General features: G+C 38.5%; 1 protein-coding gene across 2 annotated transcripts in view; it reads left to right on the top strand.

The window, feature by feature from the left end:
• Positions 1-13,758, top strand: part of ADRA1B (adrenoceptor alpha 1B) — a 617,540-nt gene that overhangs the window by 305,746 nt on the left and 298,036 nt on the right. The window contains exons 1-2 of one of the 2 annotated variants that reach the window (XM_027084408.1): positions 3,771-3,864; positions 6,595-6,650. The gene's annotated coding sequence lies outside the window, so the exon portion shown is untranslated. Of the gene's footprint in view, positions 1-3,770; positions 3,865-6,594; positions 6,651-13,758 lie in introns of those variants that run through there. The other variant, XM_027084407.1, reaches the window with a different exon arrangement.

The following is a 13,758-nucleotide window of genomic DNA, read 5'->3' as shown; positions in this document are numbered from 1 at the left end:
GCTAGGAAACATTTCTAATGAAGACCTCAACCAAACTCACAGAATTCTGGAGCCAGGATGGCCCTTTAGAAGTGTACCCAATTGGGACAAAGAGGCTAGGCCTTTATACCATCTTGTCAGTCAGTCATTGGATGAGGGTTGGTCCTAGGAGGAACCATACCTTGAGTGTGACAGGTTTCTTCAACCAAGGCGATCCCCAGAAAGGACTCACAACTGAGGGCCATTTTCCAGCAGCACTCCCAGCAGCTGTGAAAATGAATCTTTGATTCTCAAAGGGTTGTCTGGCTAGTACATTACATCATCCACCACAGTCTACCTGTTAACACAGTTTCTATTCAATATTGTCTGGAATTGTTCCAAAGAAGACATACAGATGGCCAATAGGCATATGAAAAAATGTTCAACATCTCTAATTATTAGTGAAAAACAAAACGAGATATCATTACCTTACGCCCATGAGAATGGCTATTATCCAAAAGACAAGAAATAGCAAGTGTTGGTGAGGATGTGGAGAAAAAGGAACCCTCATACACTGTTGGTGGGAATGTACATTAGAGCAGCCACTATGGAAAACAGTATTAAGATTCCTCAAAAAATTAAGAATAGAACTACCATATGATTCAGGTATTCCACATCTGGGTATTTCCCTGGAGAATATGAAACACTAATTCGAAAAGATATATGCACCCTTATGTTCATCACAGCATTACTTACAATAGCCAAGATATGAAAACAATATAAATGCCCATCAATAGATGAATGGATAAAGAAGATGTGGTATATACATATATAATATAATATTCTTCAGCCATAAATAAGAATAAAATCTTGCTGTTTGCAACAACATGGTTGGACCCAGAGAGTATTATGCTAAGTGAAATAAGTCGATGGAAGAGGAGAAATACCATATGATTTCATTTATATGTAAACTATAAAAAATAAACCAACCAAAAATAAATAAATAAATAAACCAAACCAAACAGAAACAAGCACATAGATACAGAGAACAGAGTAGTTGTTACCAGTGGGGAAGGGCAGCGGAGGGCAAGATGGGTAAAAGGGGTCAACTGCATGCTGATGGGTGAAAACTAAATTTTTGGTGGTGCACACACTGTAGTGTATACAGAAGCTGAAATATAATGTTTTACACATGAAACATATATTCTATATATCTAAGCAAAGCCGTAAGACACGAAGAAAACAGAGTCATAGGAAGATAATAACAAGTGAATAAGAAAGTGGCCGGACGTGAGATTAAAATGTAAAAATCAATTGCATTCCTAAACACCAGCCAAAACAGAGAGAATTCTTACATCAGGTGGTAGGTTCATGGACTTTTTTTTTATAATTATGCTTTACAAGTTGCACATATATTACAAGTACTCTTTTGTATGCGTCAAACATTTTGAAATTTAAAAAATCTTTTTAAAGAAAGAAAATCCTGCATCATGAGAGATAACTGGGTAAGTGCTACAGTGGAAAGACTGGAAAGAGCTTCATGGAGAAGGTGGATGAGAACCTGGCCTTGAATTACAAATAGGATTTGAAGACCAATGAAACTAATCTGAGTAGCAAGTCACTGAAGGGGAGGTAGAGTCCCTCCTACCACCCAGTGTAGTGACAAGGCAGTACTTAAAACTTTCTTAGGGCAAAAGTGCAACCTCTTCCAGAATGAGGAGAGAAACTTGCCCTTGTTTCTGCATGTGGGGGTTTATGAAGCGTTGGCTGGAGGTGCAAAAGGAGGAACAATGGAGAGGCTGCCCAGGATGACAGTATTAATACACTACACCTGGGCCCAAGTTCCGGTACCAGGAGAAATTCTAAACTTCTAGAATTTGACCAGAACAAAGCTTCTAACTGCTATATACAGCATGACCACAAGGCCAATTCTTTGGGAATATTGTGGTGGTGCATAGATACAAGTTTAGTGAGTGGACATCTAATGTTTTTGCCTGCTTGGTGATACCCATCCACTTTTCTTCAAGACACCATACCTGAAGTTTGCTTAGGAGAATATCCCCTCCGAATTTTTAGCCCCTGCAATTTGGAGACGTGTTTCTCCCATTACCTCCAGGGATGCGCAGTTGACGCAGGTCTGGACAATCAAGTCATTTCTTTTCACTTGGCCATAGTGATGCTTCAGAGGTAGGGACTCTGGAAGCCGGGCCAAAAAGACACAATCCTAGGTCTTTACTAGGACCAAGGAGAGAGAGAATCATTTCTCCTCTTGGGGTTGCTGAAGGCATAGGATCTAGGTCTGGTGCTGATGGTAGCTATCTTGCCACCTTGAAGGGACAGATTGCCTAAGAATAGAGTGAAAGCAGAGCCAACAGATGAAGAAGAACAGTTTCCTGATACTGAGTATTCTGTTATTTACACTGAATGAGACTTGACTAATGCACCTGAGGTGGTTTGAGAAAGTTCTTCAGTGTTGAATTGGGAGAGTCAGTGTGGTGTGATGGAAGAAGTCAGAGAGACCTGACTCACATTTCCCTCTGTAACAAAAACACTATAGCACCCTAGAAAAATTCATTAACACCCTGTGCCTAAATTTCCTCCTCTGTAAAATGGAGATACATGATGGTACATATCTGTTAGGTTATCAAGATTAAATGTGATAATGCAGTGCTTGACACACAAAAAGCACACAATAAATATTATGTATTATTCTTCCTATTAGCATTCTTACATACTGACTTTTCTACCTCTGCTGCTCTGCCATTTGCCTTACTTTTCTTCGTATAAAATTATTTCAGATCTACAAGCAGGGAGAGAGAGAGAGAGATTGAGATTATTGATCTAGTCTCCAGGACAAATACAAGCAATTTAAGGCTGAAACCAGACAAGAAAATGTACTTTCTTGCCAAGGAAGATGCTAGCCTTGACTGCTTAACAGGTGACAGCCCTGTGGGTTTTCTTTGACTCTGTCAGTCAAGCTTCACTTGAGTTTAATCTGATTGTTATGACTCCAGAGAACTTGTCTGGGAATTGGGGAGGGTTAATAAACAATACTTCATGGCCCCTGCAGTTGTGTGGACACCTAACACTTGTCATGTTGGATGTGTCCAGATACAGTCCAGGTTGCCTAAATGCTACCATGTCATGGAGAAGCTGAGCTTTGGGATAGCAGTGTCATATAAATGCTCCTATTTTCCAAAAGAGATGAGAACTTCTAGAATCCCCAAAACACAGAATGCTTGAATGGAGGGGACTAGGGAATTCTCCATTTACAAATCAGAGGCAAAGTAAGGAACTTGCCCAAGGTCCCTTATTTAGTTAAAATTACAACCCTCTTTGTAGTACTTTTCTTTGCCGGAATAAGGAGGAAATTTGAGCCCAGGATGGCAAATAGATCTCGGCTGACATTCCAACTCCAAACAGTTGTTCGCGTTTGCAGCAGCACTGTGTTGTGAAAGATTCCCAGTCTGGCTTTAGAAGAAAATAGTACTGTAATCAATTAGCAGTGTCTGCCATGGACAACAGGCAGAAGTTTGCTGACCTTGAAGACTGGGCCAACATGTGGTTGCAGCAGGGGTAGGGGTGGGAAGGTCCAGTGTTAAGTTGGACCTATTGTACTCTCTCTCATTCTTCCTAGACAGGCCCTGTATTTCTGTTTATTCCATGGTGTATTTGATTTTGCCCATGGTCAGAACGACTGTGAATCATCACTCCAGGTTACTCCCCATCCTACCTGTGATAAGAAGATAAGCTGCAAAGTCAGGTCCTGTGCTAGCCAGATAACAGCTTTGTGTTTGTTTTTCCTCTTCCAATGGGGTGATCACCTGGTCAAACAGATATCTCTCCAGTGCACGAGACCAGACTGCTGCAGAAGTCTATTGTTGCCTTTTCTTTGACTTATTTGAGGTAAAGATGTCATAGATTCTAGAACATAGGAGAGGCTCTGGGATCATCTGGTGAAATCAGATTTTACAGATGAGGAACCTGAGGCCCAAAGGAGGGAAATGGCTTGTCCAAAGTTACAGAGGGAAAAGCAGGCTGCCAGTCTTTCCACAGCGCCGTATTCATTTGCTTTATTCTTTCTCCAACCTTATCTCCCCAGTTATGGTCATCAAATTTCCCACATGGGAATCTTTTGAAAAATAACAAATAAATTAATGGCATGTGACATATTGCAACTTTAGCAGAGAAGCAGCAACATAAATACAAAGTGACCATGACTAGCTTATATTTCAAAGGCAAGTAGCAGAAAGTGACAGAAGACTTGAAATGGTGGTGATAGTATTATTCTACTAAGGAGTGTGTCCATAGTATTATTCTACTAAGGAGCACGTCCCATTTCCTAAGTCACATCAGAAATTTTTTCTAAGACAGAATGTAAAACATTCCTTTATTTGTAATATCTGCTAAGGACAATATATGACTATATTAATAATTGTACATTTTGGTAATTTTGATAGTTTTGCATTTGAACAAAAAATGAGCCCCTGCTCTGTGCCAAAGAATGTTGCTGGGTGTTAGTAAGACAGAGATGAATAAAGCATGGTCCCAGATTTGCAAAGCTCATGGTCTGGTTGGGAAGACAAGTGGACCAAAAAAAAAAAAAGTACAGCGCAATATGAAGGAAATTATAAATGTGTTCAGAGGGTAAAATAATGGCACAGAGGAGGGCAGATTAACTTTGGGAGGCAGCAGGAAGTTTTTACAGAAACAACATCTGAGCTAGGCTTTGAAGGATATATAGGAGTTCTTTAGTAGCTCTTGTGCACTGATCCACTCAATAAACTTAACAGCTCAGGGCATGCCAATTACTGTGTTCGGCACTGAGGGGTGAGATACGTAAGATAGAGTCCCTGGCCTCTCGGAACTCATAGACTAGACAAGAGGTAAATATATAAACAAAGAATTACATTGCAATATGTTGAGAGCAAGAGTCATTGAGAGAACCCAAGAGGGTCATAAGTAAAGGCCATGTTGAGGAAAGGACTTGGGGGGTATTTTCTCTCTATGTTTGTAATGCTCCTTTTCAGCAAGTACTTATGGGTCATCTGACAGCAATGCAATATCCACAGGAAAATAACTATTTACAAGATAATTAATGAGAAGATAAGGAAACTGAAAAAGTGACAGAAACCTAGCTAACAACATCCATTTAACAAAAAAATTTTAAGCCTCTACCATGTGCTAAGCACCATACTAATTGTGGGCATACAAGAGAGAGAAATACCAGGTGGGCATAAAATCAAGGGGTTAATGGCATGGGTGATGGAGTCAGCCTGCCTGGGTTCAAATCCCAGTTTCCCAACCTGTTAGCTATGAGATTTTGGACTAGTTGTTGAACCTCTCCGTACTTTAGTTTCCTCATCTGCAAAAAGTGGATGACAAAATAACTCTGGTTATTGTGTTATTAAAAACAGTAAAGCAGGGCTTCCCTGGTGGCACAGTGGTTGAGAGTCCGCCTGCCGATGCAGGGGACACGGGTTCGTGCCCCGGGCCGGGAAGATCCCACATGCCGTGGAGCAGCTGGGCCCGTGAGCCATGGCCGCTGAGCCTGCGCGTCCGGAGCCTGTGCTCCACAATGGGAGAGGCCACAACAGTGAGAGGCCCGCATACCGCATAAAACAAAAACAAAAAACAGTAAAGCAGGCAAAGGGCTCAACTTAGTGCTGGACACGTGGTAAGTGTTCAATAAAAGTGTTACCACGAAGAAGAAGATGATGAGGAGGAGGAGGATAAACAGATGCTGAATATGAAGAGCGTTGTGATGAATTTGGACTTTCTCTTCAACCACCAAAGCCAATAAAAGGTTTTAATCAAAGAAGTGACATGATCAGATTAAATTTTAAAAATATTTTTATTAAATAAATTTAAAATATACACAAAAGCAGAGAGCATACTTTAATATACTCGCATATACATACGACTTAGATTCCATAAATATCTAGATTTTGCCCCATTTGCCTCATCTATCAATTTTTTCCCTGCTTAAGAATTTTAAAGTATTATAAAACAATCACAGACATAACTGAATCTTTACATGCCTATGAATGCATCTTGTAAAAATATGGATATTTTCTTAAGACTACTATGGCATTATCATTCTTAACATTACTAATCCCTTGGTGTTATCTAACACTCACTCCATATTCAGATTTCAATAGTTGTCTCAAATGTCTTCTTAGTTGGTTGAAATCAGGACCTAAAAAATGCCTACATATTACATTCAATTTTAAGCCTCTTGGTCTTTTTAATCCTTTTTTTTTCCATATCACAGGTTTTCTGAAAAGAATTAGATTTGTCTTTTTGCTTATTTATGGTGTCATTTAACTTGTTCCTCTATAGCACAGTTTTCTTATAAATTGGAAGATAACTCTAAAATTTTGATTAGATTTGGGTTCAGCAGATTTTGGCAGGAATATTTCATAGTAGTGTGCCAATTATAAGCACTTTTCACCAAAAATGTTCAGGTCTCCTTCCCAGTGTATGGTAGAATAGCACTTCTTTGCCTCATTAAAATTAACTGTGATCACGTGACTTGTTTTGGTTAATTAAATGAGTGGAAGCAAAACGTATATGTTCCTGGGAAGAGCTCTAAGAGCCAGTATATGATTTGCCTTTTTCCTTTTCCTCTGCCAGTGTGATCATGGGAGGACATGTTGAGATGCTCTTCTATCAGCCTGGGCCCTGATTAGGTAAGTAATCACTGAAATTTAGGTATATTTGTTATTGCAGCATAATCTTGTCCATTTTGACTAATATATTGCATTAGATCATAAGGTGCATAATGTCTAGTTGTCCCACTTGTAGTGATTGGTTGGTATATTCATGCTTTTCAAGCATACATGGAACATTCTCCAGAATAGATCATATACTAGGCCACAAAATGTCTCAATAAATTTAAAAGAATTGAAATAACACGAAGTATGTTCTCCAACCACAACAGAATTAAATTAGAAATCAATAGCAGAAAGAAATTTGAGAAACCACGAATGTTTGGAAATTAAACAACACATTTCTAAATAACTCATGGATCAAAGAAGAAACTACAAGGGAAATTTGAATTGATTTACAATGAAAGCAAAATATATCAAAATTTATGGGATGCAACTTAAAGCAGTGCTAAGAGGGAAATATATAGCTTTAAATACCTATGTTAAACAAAAATAATCTCAAATCAGTAACCAAATCTTCCACCTTAAGAATCTAGAAAGTGAAGAGCAAAGTAAGCACAAAGTAAGGAGAAGAAAGCAAATAATAAAGATTAGAGGGCAAGTCAATGAAATACACAACAAAAAGTTAAGGAAATCAATGAAATCATAAGTTGAATGTCTGAAAAGATCATCAAAATTGACCAAACCTTTAGCTAGAGTAAGGAAAAGAAAAGACACATATCATCAAATCAGGAATGAAATAGAGGATATCACCATTAACTCTACAGAAATTAAAAAGATAAGGGAAAACCATGAATAGCTTTATACCAAAAAATAGACCAAATGAAAAAATTTTTAATTCTTAGAAAGATACAAATTACCAAAACTGACCCAAGAAGAAATAAAAAATCTGAATAGATCCATAACAAGTAAAGAAATTGAATTAGTAATTAAAAATCTTCCTGGAAAAAAAGCCTAAGCCTAGATAGCTTCATTGGTGAATCCTGTCAAACATTTAAAGATATAATAGCAATCCTTCACAAATTCTTCCAGAACATACTGGAGGAAGCAACACTTCCCAACTCACTTTATGAAACCAGTATTACTCTGATACCAAAGCCAAAGGCATAACACAAATAAAAAATTTAGGTCAATGTCCTCAATATAGACATAAAAATCCTCAAAATAGTAGCAAACCAAATCCAGTGTCATAGAAGATTAGACATTATGATCAAGTGAGAATTATCCTAGGAAAGCAACATTGGTTTAACATTCAAAGGGGTAAAAGCCTACATCCCTTCATTGTAAATTTCCTCATCAATCTTTAATCCAATGATTTCATCCACTGATGATCACTGTCTGAACCAATTATTTCATTAAGAATTGCAGAATGATGAATTTCTAATGCTATCCTTCCTAACACATTTGTTAGTCAGAATCCCTCCCTAAAAGATAAAAAATTTCCCGCATCAACTAGGACTATTATGCTACTGTGGAATACACTTCCTCCAGGAAAGGCAGGATATATATTTGTTTCTTTTCCTTTAATTGCAAGTTTGCAGAGTAAGGTGTTGGTGACCTAGTTACTGCTAATTGTGTCCAATGATGTGTTTTTCTCCTTCTTTCCTTTTTTTCCCCTTCCTTTTCTTTTTACTTTCTCTTTTTTTGAGTATCATTTTGAATGTATGGTTTTTATATATTCAATGTGTTTTAATCAATTTTAGTCATAATTCTCTTGAGGCATAAAACGTCTTGTTTTAGCCAATGAGAAGTCCTTCATGTCAGATCTTTGTTTTTTTAACTGGACCTCATTACTCTTTAATAGTTTCCTTGCTTCCTTATACAATAACATATCCCCAACTCAGTTATTCTATTTCCTGCCGTTTCTACATGCATTTCTGCTTCCTTTTAGTAGGAAGGTATTTAGAGCCCACAATCTGGGTCCTGGGCTTACTCATTATTCCTGGGTCACCATTGCTTCTAGGCCTTTTTAGTGGACAATTAGGAATAAGTATTTTTGAAAAAGAATCATGAGTTCACACTGATATTTTCAATTTATTTTTAGAGCATTATGCTAAGTGAGATAGAAAGAGAAAGACAGGTACTGTATGCTATCACTTACATGTGCAACCTAAAAAAGTTGAATGTGTAAAAACAGAGTAGAATGATGGTTGCCAGGGGTTGGGGGGTGTGGAAATTGGGAGATGTCATTTAAAGGTACAAGTTTGCAACTACTAGACAAGTAAGTTCTGGAGATCTAATTCACAGCTTAGTGATTGTAGTCAACAGTGCTATAGCGTAAACTTCAAAGTTGCTAATTAGACTAGATTTTTACTGTTCTCAACACAAAGAAGAGACAATGATTACTATGTCACTGTAGTAATCATATTGCAATATATAAATGTACCAAACCAACACGTTGTACACCTCAAACTTACATAATGTTATATGTCAATTATATCTCAATTAAAAATAACGGTATTTATTAACTTCTAAAATAATAGTTGTCTTATTTTGCTAAAAATCTTTGTTCTAACAACATTAATATGATTAATAATTTGTTTTATCCTACAATATGTACCAAATATTTCTAAAAGTAATACCAATATTGCTATAATTTATACTATATTTAGAATATATTTATATGAATTATCTTACATTACATGTAAAATATGTTAGATTTATAGTGTAAAATAATATTACTATATTTATAGTAACCTATTAGTATACTTGCAATGTAAGAAATTGTCATTTTATAGTCAAAAATGGTAAAATATTGGCAATTTCATATGGTTCAACCTAATACTAACAATAAGACTACTGAATGAAGTTTAAGATTTATTTGCAACTTTTCTTGATTCTTAAAATATATTTCATAAGAATGTAAAGTCAAAATACTTTTATGAAAGTTACTTGAAATAATTATTTTCTTCGTGTGGTTAATAAAAAGTTGTTTTTATTTTTTTCATTTTAATTTGGTTTTAATTTTTAGAAATCTCTTATTTTACTTTTACTTAATGTTATTTTTTGAATGTGTAAACATTTACGTGATTCCAAAGTCAAGATTTATAAGAGGACACATTCAGACAAGTTTTGCTGCCAACCTATGTCCTCAATTGTGCACTTCCTTCTCTTGTATTTTGATAAGTTTTTGGTTTATCTTCCAGAATTTTCCTTTGCAAATATAAGCAACTAGTATATACATATGTGTGTGTAAGCATGTATGTGGTTTCCCCTTTCTTATACAAAGTTATCTATACTGTTGTGCATCTTGCTTGTTTCTCATGAGAGTATCAGATTAGCATTTTGAAAAGATCACTCCATCTCCTGTAGGCAGAAGAGATTGGAAACGGACATCCTACTGGAAATAGGGAGGCAAATGTGGAGGCCACAGCAGTTGTCTAAACAAGCAATGTTGGTGGTGGTCAGGACTAGGGTAGTGGCAGTGGAGATGGAGAGAAGTGGACAGATTGGAGATAAATTTTGGAGGTTGGAGGTATAGGACCTAGAGGTTGTTTGGATGTAGGTGGAACCCACAACTTTGTGCAGAAAATCCAGGCCAGCCCCCTGGTCACATTTATATTCCCAGTGGGATGCAGTTTTTCTATGGAATAGAATACTAGACCATATCTATACTCTTCTCTTTTTTAAAAAAAGTTATAATAGAAAATTTCAAACATACATAAACTAGAAGAGTATACTGAACTCCAACATACTAATCACAGAGATCCAACAATTATCAACCTATGGCCTACCTAATTTTATCTATACTCCCAGCTATTCTTATCACCCTCCCCCACCCCTAACAATATTTTGAAGCAAATACTGGGAATCTTGTCATTTTATCTCTCTGTTCAGTATTTTCCAGCACCTTGGGGAGAGATTGTTATCTAAATCCCACTGTTCCTTTCTCTGATACCTGCCACTCTACTAACTGACTCATTAAAGTTCATTGCTTTATTGTAAGGCTTTGATCCCTTTAAAAATTCAACACAGCTTGTGTTTCACAGAGATACCCAATGCACAGTTTGACTTAAAAATGGAATCCCTTTGCTTGCTAGATGGTAGTGGTGGAGAAAAAGGTCAGGTATAAAGGTGACTTATTCATCCACAAACACTCCTCCCGACTTCCCCATGAAAACACTGCAGTGTGGTTGGCAGTAGAAGCCATAACCAGGTGCCCTTGTGCCGCAGGGCACGTGGCATGTCGTTTCTCCTAGAGAAGCTCCCTGACTCGTGGCAACCAGTCAGCCTCCCCTTTTTGACTTCCCACTGAGCTGTGACTCAGATATAACTTTCTGCCCATGCCACCAAATACCTGGACTGAGTGTGTTACAACCTATTTACTTGCTGAAGTGGAAGGCCTTTCTTCCCACTTGGAGTCTTCATTGTCATTACTTGCAGCCTGAAGCTATCCTGACTTATCTCAATGTCCTTTGCACCAATATCTGTTTTATTGTACAAGCGTGTCTGTAGGAGTTACCATGCAATGCTCAGTTACTGACAATTTTCCTAACCTCTCTCAGAACTCCATTTTCCCAGCTCTAAAATAGAGCCCATTTTACCACCTACTTCCTAGCCTTGATGTGATGATTAAAGATGGTACCTAAAGATACCTAGCACTATGTCTCAGACACACTTGTTACTGCATTAACTCATCTCATGGATACCAATTTTGTCTTCCACATTTACCCCATGTTCTGAACCCTCTTTCCTGTCTGCTTTGGTTATTATTATTATAGGGAGTAGAACTGTCTGACAAAGGAAAGATTCTTGATCATTGTGAGTCTCAATATTCTCAGGTGTAAAATGGGATTTTAATATGTGTAAAACGTTTTGTGGGTTAAACAAAAAATGGATATGAAAGTGACCAGCACTGTGCCTGGCACATAATAAGTATTTGACAAAGACTTGGGGGATTGTCAGAGCCTGGGCTGGGTCACAGATTGGGATGGTGTATGTCTCTCTGACAGATTCTTCTCCTCAGGTTGAAAAGATTTAGGTGTCATTCCTCAGGTGGGCAGAGAGAAACAAGCTTTTCCTGCCAGTCTAACAAGTCTCATGTCAGAGGGCTATAAACAGTAGTTGTTCTCCTTGGAAACTATTTGGGCCCCAAAGCAAGCTCAGCTCCAAACAAAATTATTTGAACTAACCTGAATTGTTTAATAAATGGCACAAATTTCCAGAGTTCTACAGGTATCTTAAAATGAGCTTGTTTCATTATTTATCAGTTCTCTCCACATTATCAACTGTATGTAGTCAACTAATTTATCTTGTCCTAGAGCTATGAAATCAATCCATTTTAGGTATATTATGACTATAGTTCTGGAACTCAGTAGCCTTTGTGCTACTAAACTCAGTTGAACAGGCCCCCAGGGATGAGGGGGTGGGAAGGAGACAGCACCATAGTGGAAAAAGTGGTTTTAATTTTAACTTTTATTCGGTATTAACCATTTTCCCACACTGCTTTGTAAATCATAGAGAGGAAAAAGAACAAAGCAATAAAAGCAAAATATGTTCAAATAAAGCCCCACAGTGTAACATAGTAGTAGGTGGTGAAGCCCTTGGGGGCTTAATTTTTTTTTAATGTTTCATTTGCTTCTGAATTTGAAATTTCAGAAGGCAGAAGAAAACCTCAGTTTTGACTTTTTAAAAATATAGTTTAGATTGCTTTTGAATCAAGACCAAAAAATGCCCCCTCAAAGCTCTCTTCCAGGACACGATTCTTGATTATTATCTCACCCAAGTTTTTATTTTATTTTTAAAATTTATTTATTTATTTATTGGTTGCATTGGGTCTTCGTTGCTGCGTGCAGGCTTTCTCTAGTTGTGGTGAGCTGGGACTACTCTTCGTTGTGGTGCACGGGCTTCTCATTATGGTAGCTTCTCTTGTTGCAGAGCATGGGTTCCAGGTGCACGGTCTTCAGTAGTTGCAGCACGCAGGCTCAGTAGTTGCAGCACGTGGGCTCAGTAGTTGCGGCACATAGGCCCTAGAGTGTGCAGGCTTCAGTAGTTGTGGCACACAAGCTCAGTAGTTGTGGCTTGTGGGCTCTAGAGCACAGGCTCAGTAGTTGTGGCACACGGGCTTAGTTTCTCTGCGGCATGTGGGATCTTCCCAGACTGGGGATCGAACCCGTGTCCCCTGCATTGGCAGGCGGATTCTTAACCACTGCGCCACCAGGGAAGTCCCTCACCAATTTTTTTTAACAAGGGGGATACTAGCCTCCTACTTCTAAGGTTTGTGTAGGGCTGTTGTATTGTTTAGGTCATTGTATTAGTCCATCTCTGGTGTACAGTGGAGTTGCATCAAATACACATTAAACTCTTTGAATTCAGCTGCCTGCATTTGGCAAAAGAGGAGAGAGGCAGACAGGATTTGAAAAATGTGAGCAAGTCCGCTCTTTATTCCACTGGCCCGTGAACAAATGTTTATTGGTTTCATGGGATGCAGTAATTGCAAAAGTTCTCCAGGCTAAGTGTGAGTTTAGTGCTGGAAACTCGAAATTTTTTTTTTTCGGTACACAGGCCTGTCACTGTTGTGGCCTCTCCCATTGCGGAGCACAGGCTCTGGACGCACAGGATCAGCGGCCATGGCTCACGGGCCCAGCCGCTCCGCGGCATGTGGGATCTTCCCAGACCGGGGCATGAACCCGTGACCCCTGCATCGGCAGGCGGACTCTCAACCACTGTGCCACCAGGGAATTTTTTTATAGTGTGGTCTTAAAACTTCTTTATTTGGTGATAAAAAGAAGAAAAAGCAATATCTTCCACCCCTAGAAAGAAGCGTAATGGACTTTGAAGGGTAGTTACAGCTTTATGCACCAACTTCAAACCAACCCCCACAAAGGTGGGACTCTACTGCAAACCAGATGTCGGAGACATGAATCAGTGTGGCTGCCCAGATCGTAGCAGTTTCCTCAATAGCACCTCTGTCCTGTCTTCCCTGGCTGAATAATCTTGGGGCAAAGACATGGCCTAAGCAAGGACAACCAGCCTCTCCATCCCAGGAACCTGAAATCTGAATGAAGAGATGCAGACAGAGAAATCTCCACAGCAGAGTTATTTGAGTGGCAGCTTCAGTGACTCCCAGGGCTGAAATCCCACAAGCTGCTCTCGTCCCCGCTCCTTTCAAATTCTGTTTGGCAACTCT

This window comes from Aethalodelphis obliquidens, unplaced genomic scaffold (genome assembly GCF_003676395.1).
Source record: "Aethalodelphis obliquidens isolate GAN/ISIS:26980383/991018 unplaced genomic scaffold, ASM367639v1 scaffold52, whole genome shotgun sequence".
Classification (NCBI taxonomy): Eukaryota; Metazoa; Chordata; class Mammalia; order Artiodactyla; family Delphinidae; genus Aethalodelphis; species Aethalodelphis obliquidens.
This window is presented reverse-complemented; position numbering and strand designations above follow the sequence as displayed.